The following is a 6,791-nucleotide window of genomic DNA, read 5'->3' as shown; positions in this document are numbered from 1 at the left end:
TATTTACTTCCTTTCCCTCCAGTTGCTGCAAGTGACCAATTAAAGATCAGAATGAGATAAGAAATGGAAAGGGGAAGAAAAGAAAGTGTTTTACTCACAGATGTTGCAGACAGGAGGAAGGTACAGTCTGTGTGAAGCTCAAGCTCACTCAGGGTTGGAGGAACAACAGCTTTGCTCGGCAGAAACTTCCATGTCCAACTTCCGGATTGAGACAATGGGGGAGCTCTGATTGGCGGAGGGGCAGAGTCTTTCCGGTCCTCCAAGTCTTACCATTGGTCAACTCCTGAGAGGTAAGGACAGCGGAAGTGAGCTCACTACGCATGCGTAGCTTCCCCTCTCCCTGAGAAATGCGCAGTCCCGGGTCTGTGGGTGGGGAGCTCACCGACGGCCGGAACTGTCAGCCGGTTGCCTGGAAACCGTCTCGAGGAAGTGTTGGGGGAGAGGAAACAGAGGGTGGGGGCGAATGTGCTCTAAAGCAGTGACGTCACCGCGGAGCGGATGGATTCCTATTGGCTGATTTAGAGGATGAGTTCCTTTGTGATGTCACAATGTGGAGGTTGAACAATGGGTTTCAGACGAAAACTTCCTCCTCTGGGCAACATCTGGGGGCAAATCAATGTCTCCCCCTTTCAGAAGTTCATGAGATATAGGAGCAGAATTAGGCCATTTGGCCCATCGAGTTTGCTCTGCCATTCCATCATGGCTGATCTCATCCTGGCCTTATCTCCACCGTCCTGGAAATTCTTCAGAACCCTTCAACCCGATTAAAAATCTGTCTAACTCCTCCCTAAATTTACTCACTGTCCCAGCTCCACCACACTCTGGGGTAGTGAATTCCACATATTCACAGCCCTTGGGAGAAGCAGTTTTTCCTCAACTCTGTTTTGAATAGGGCAGCATTGTGGCCCAGTGGTTAGCACTGCTGTCTACGGCACTGAGAACCTGGGTTCGATTCCGGCCCGGGTCACTGTGTGGAATTTGCACTTTCTCCCCGTGTCTGCGTAGGTTTCACCCCCACAACCCAAAGATGTACAGAGCAGGTGGATTGGTCACACTAAATTGCCCCTTAATTGGAATTTTAAAAAATTGTTTTAAATTGCAACTGTTTTGAATTTGCTACCGCTTTTCGTAAGACGATTGCCTCTCGTTCTGGAATGCCCCACAAGAGGCAGCAGCCGCTCCAAGCCTACTTTATCTTTCCATTTCTTTTCTTATTCTGATGGGTCATTGGTAACTTGCAGCAACTGAAGAGAAAGGAAGTGAATCTGGTCAGTATGTTCCACACATTTTGAGTTCAGTAATATAGACATATTTATATCTGGCAGTCTGCATGGAGAATTTCAGGCCTCTCCAAGATGGGAAGCAGTGAGCAGGGATCTGTCAGTCAGCCTGAATCAGCACCTTCAGAGAATTAAGACCATAAGACATAGAAGCGGAAGTAAGGCCATTCGGCCCATCGAGTCCACTCCACCATTCAATCATGGCTGATTTCAACTCCATTTACCCGCTCTCTCTCCATAGCCCTTAATTCCTCGAGAAATCAAGAATTTATCATCTTCTGTCTTAAAGACACTCAACGTCCCGGCCTCCACCGCCCTCTGTGGCAATGAATTCCACAGACCCACCACTCTCTGGCTGAAGAAATTTCTCCTCATCTCTGTTCTAAAGTGACTCCCTTTTATTCTAAGGCTGTGCCCCCGGGTCCTAGTCTCCCCTGCTAATGGAAACAACTTCCCTACATCCAACCTATCTAAGCCATTCATTATCTTGTAAGTTTCTATTAGATCTCCCCTCAACCTCCTAAACTCCAATGAATATAATCCCAGGATCCTCAGACGTTCATCGTATGTTAGGCCTACCATTCCTGGGATCATCCGTGTGAATCTCCGCTGGACCCGCTCCAGTGCAAGTATGTCCTTCCTGAGGTGTGGGGCCCAAAATTGCTCACAGTATTCTAAATGGGGCCTAACTAATGCTTTATAAAGCTTCAGAAGTACATCCCTGCTATTATATTCCAAGCCTCTTGAGATGAATGACAACATTGCATTTGCTTTCTTAATTACGGACTCAACCTGCAAGTTTACCTTTAGAGAATCCTGGACTAGGACTCCCAAGTCCCTTTGCACTTCAGCATTATGAATTTTGTCACCGTTTAGAAAATAGTCCATGCCTCTATTCTTTTTTCCAAAGTGCAAGACCTCGCACTTGCCCACGTTGAATTTCATCAGCCATTTCTTGGACCACTCTCCTAAACTGTCTAAATCTTTCTGCAGCCTCCCCACCTCCTCCATACTACCTGCCCCCCCACCTATCTTTGTATCATCGGCAAACTTAGCCAGAATGCCCCCAGTCCCGTCATCTAGATCGTTAATATATAAAGAGAACAGCTGTGGCCCCAACACTGAACCCTGCGGGACACCACTCGTCACCGGTTGCCACTCCGAAAAAGAACCTTTTATCCCAACTCTCTGCCTTCTGCCTGACAGCCAATCGTCAATCCATGTTAGTACCTTGCCTCGAATACCATGGGCCCTTATTTTACTCAGCAGTCTCCCGTGAGGCACCTTATCAAAGGCCTTTTGGAAGTCAAGATAGATAACATCCATTGGCTCGCCTTGGTCTAACCTGTTTGTTATCTCTTCAAAGAACTCGAACAGGTTTGTCAGGCACGACCTCCCCTTACTAAATCCATGCTGACTTGTCCTAATCTGACCCTGCACTTCCAAGAATTTAGAAATCTCATCCTTAACAATGGATTCTAGAATCTTGCCAACAACCGAGGTTAGGCTAATTGGCCTATAATTTTCCATCTTTTTCCTTGTTCCCTTCTTGAACAAGGGGGTTACAACAGCGATTTTCCAATCCTCTGGGACTTTCCCTGACTCCAGTGACTTTTGAAAGATCATAACTAACGCCTCCACTATTTCTTCAGCTATCTCCTTTAGAACTCTAGGATGTAGTCCATCTGGGCCCGGAGATTTATCAATTTTTAGACCTCTTAGTTTCTCTAGCACTTTCTACCATATGGCTACCATATTCAACTCTACCCCCTGACTCTCCGGAATTGTTGGGATATTACTCATGTCTTCTACTGTGAAGACTGACGCAAAGTACTTATTTAGTTCCTCAGCTATTTCCTTGTCTCCCATCACAAAATTACCAGCGTCATTTTGGAGCGGCCCAATGTCAACTTTTGCCTCCCGTTTGTTTTTAACGTATTTAAAGAAACTTTTACTATCATTCCTAATGTTACTGGCTAGCCTACCTTCATATTTGATCCTCTCTTTCCTTATTTCTCTCTTTGTTATCCTCTGTTTGTTTTTGTAGCCTTCCCAATCTTCTGACTTCCCACTACTCTTTGCCACATTATAGGCTTTCTCTTTTGCTTTGATGCATTGCCTAACTTCATTTGTCAGCCATGGCTGCCTAATCCTCCCTCTGATAACCTTTCTTTTCTTTGGGATGAACCTCTGTACTGTGTCATCAATTACTCCCAGAAACTCCTGCCATTGCTGTTCTACTGTCTTTCCCACTAGGCTCTGCTCCCAGTCGATTTTCGTCAGTTCCTCCCTCATGCCCCTGTAGTTACCTTTATTTAACTGTAACACCTTTACATCTGATTCTACCTTCTTTCTTTTAAATTGGAGATTGAATTCTACCATATTATGATCACTGCCTCCTAAGTGCTCCCTTACTTTAAGATCTTTAATCAAGTCTGGCTCATTACATAACACTAAGTCCAGAATGGCCTGTTCCCTCGTGGGCTCCATCACAAGCTGTTCCAAAAAGCCCTCCTGTAAACATTCAATGAATTCCCTTTCCTTGGGTCCACTGGCAGCATTATTTACCCAGTCCACCTGCATATTGAAGTCCCCCATGATCACTGTGACCTTGCCTTTCTGACATGCACTTTCTATTTCGTGGTGCATTTTGTGCCCCCGGTCCTGGCCACTGTTAGGAGGCCTGTACATAACTCCCATTATGTTTTTTTTGCCTTTGTGGTTCCTCAACTCTACCCACACAGACTCCACATCATCTGACCCTATGTCGTTTAGTGCTATTGATTAATTTCATTCCTAATTAACAAGGCAACCCCGCCCCCTCTGCCCACCTCCCTGTCTTTTCGATAGGTTGTGAATCCCTGGATGTTTAAATGCCAGTCCTGAACCCCCTGCAACCACGTCTCTGTGATGCCTACCACATCACACCTGCCAGTCACAATCTGGGTCACAAGCTCATCTACCTTGTTCCGTACACTGCGCGCATTTAAATATAGCACCTTTAATTCTCTATTGACCGTCCCTTTTTGTTTTCTTAGTGTGGTGGACCTTGGTTTACTGAGCCTTTCCATACACTGTGTCATATTTTGTGGGATGGGGACTATCATAACCTCTCCTGAGTTTTGTCTTTTCGTGCTTTTTTGTATTCCTAAGCAGCTACGCTTCCCACTGATTACTTCACCTCTTGGTTCCCTGACTTTCCCTTCCCCCCCAATCTTTAGTTTAAAGTCCTATTAAGAGGATGAATATTACAGAGTGAGAATGGAGGGAGAGTGTGTTGGATGGAAACTAGAATTGCCTGTTCTCAATTTCCATTTGTAAATTCCTTTTACAGGATATTAGATGAAGACTTGCAGAAAAAAACCGAACGAGACTTCAGGATTTGGAAGAGTCACTTGGCTTATCGGGACCTGAATATCATCAGGAGAACCATCACTGCAAAAGACACTTCTGGGGTGAAGGTTTGCCTGTCAGGCAAAGGAACAGAATGGAAGTAAACACAGGAACGAAGAATCACATTGGGCTGGTTCCAGGAGAATTGAGTGACAACTTCAGCGATGTAACCATGGAGTGTGATTTTTGATTGTGTTAAAAGTAAAAGGGCATCATTCTGTTTATAGTTTAAGGGATACGTTCCCTATAAAAATAGTGTTTAGACATTGTTGTTTCTAGTTTGTTGCAATAAAAGTTATAAAACCTGAAGTTTTTGTCTTATGACTCATTAATTTGTTCACTGGGGTTAGAATTTATCTTTTAAAATTCCTGATCTTTTCAGAGATCTTACACAATTGGTTTTGAGTCACAAGTTTCAACTTCCCATTTAAGCCTCAGACAACTTGCTGTCTCTCTGTTGCTCATGTCAATGACAGCCTAGTAACAGAGCTGAGGGCTGGAGATGCTGTGACCCCTTGTCGGAACTGGAATCAGTAGAAAGAAGAACCGTCGTTTCTGGTTGAGCTTTGTGTTAACTGTCTGACCATGATGACCATATATAAATAGCTAACCAGGTAATCTATTGTGATGAGGGTTTCGAAACAGACCCTGGGTCGACGAGTTCACTGAAGCTGTGGGTTGTCAGCTGTACAGTGAAACCAGGCATCCAACAGCCACAGAGACCTCTAATATTGGACACTGGGTTTAACCCTGTTCTGTATTAAACAGGCCTATCTGATACTGGGGTGATATAGTTAATCTGACCCTTAATTCATTCAATTCCAAAAGTGAATAACATTGATTCAAGTACAGTGACTACCTTGGCAATCTGTCAATAAAGTGGTGTCAGTTCATGCAGATCCGTGTCTGAACTCAATTCCATTACTTATTTTTGTTACTGACTAGACTGTGTCTCTCTTTTCTCTCGCTCCTGCCTCTCTCTGCCTCTGGTGTTCCTCTCTCTCTCTGGTGCCTCTCATTCCCTCTGCTACCTCCTTTCCCTCTGTCACTCTCACCTGCCTCTCACTCTCTGTTATTAGTGCTTAGGAAGGCAGGTGGGACAGTTTCCTTTGATAGCTGAGGGCCAAGAATATAAGAACAGGGAGAGTGTGCTGGAACTGCATTAAACACCAGTTAGACCACAGCCGGAGCACTGCAGACAGTTCTGGTCACCACATTACAGGAAGGATGCGATTACACTAGAGGCACAGTAAAGGAGATTTATTTATTTATTTTTATTAATTTGGAGTGCCCAATTAATTTTTTCCAATTAAGGGTTTTTTTTTTGAATACACATTGAGATATTTCTTTGTCATTGTAACAGCAACAAAATCAACAATGTACATAACAAGGAAAATATTAACATAGTACAAATACTGCCTCCCACACCCACAGGTCCTACAATTACTTACTTCCCTAATCTACGCGAGCCTAACTCCCCTTCCCTTCTGCTGACGATTAATTCTCTGCGAGGAAGTCGACGAATGGTTGCCACCCCCGGGCGAACCCTAACAGAGACCCTCTCATGGCGACCTTTTCTCCAGGCAGAGAAAGCCAGCCATGTCCGAAAGCCAGGTCTCCAATTTTGGGGGCTTTGAGTCCCTTCATGCTAGTAATAGGTGCCTCCGGGCTACCAGGGAAGCAAAGACCAGAACGTCCGCCTCTTTCTCCTCCTGGATTCCCGGATTCTGCGACACCCCAAGAATCGCCACCTCTGGACTCATTGCCACCCTCGTATTTAATACCGTGGATATGGCATCGGCAAACCCCTGCCAAAACCCCCTCAGTTTTGGGTATGCCCAGAACATATGGACATGGTTCGCTGCCCCCCCCCCCCCCCCGCACACCTGTCTTCCACCCTAAAGAATCTGCTCATCCGGGCCACTGTCATGTGAGCCCGGTGAATGACCTTAAATTGGATAAGGCTGAGCCTGGCCCTGGCACATGTTGCGGTCATGTTGACCCTACTCAGCGTGTCCGCCCAAAGGCCCTCCTCTAACTCTCCCCCCAGCTCCTCCTCCCACTTTTGCTTCGACTCCTCAGTCTGGTTCTCCTCCAATCCCATAAGCTCTTTATATA

At 45.4% G+C, this 6,791-nt stretch overlaps 1 long non-coding RNA gene across 1 annotated transcript; it reads left to right on the top strand.

Annotated features, from left to right (window-relative positions):
- The first annotated feature begins 459 nt into the window (after positions 1-459).
- Positions 460-4,982, top strand: LOC140420159 (uncharacterized). The gene is made up of 2 exons (XR_011946211.1): positions 460-1,268; positions 4,615-4,982. It is a non-coding gene; the product is annotated as an uncharacterized lncRNA (long non-coding RNA).
- The last annotated feature ends 1,809 nt before the right edge of the window (positions 4,983-6,791 follow it).

This window comes from Scyliorhinus torazame, chromosome 5 (genome assembly GCF_047496885.1).
Source record: "Scyliorhinus torazame isolate Kashiwa2021f chromosome 5, sScyTor2.1, whole genome shotgun sequence".
Lineage (NCBI taxonomy): Eukaryota > Metazoa > Chordata > Chondrichthyes > Carcharhiniformes > Scyliorhinidae > Scyliorhinus > Scyliorhinus torazame.
Note: the sequence above shows the minus strand (reverse complement) of the source record. Positions and strands in the feature narration are given on the sequence as shown.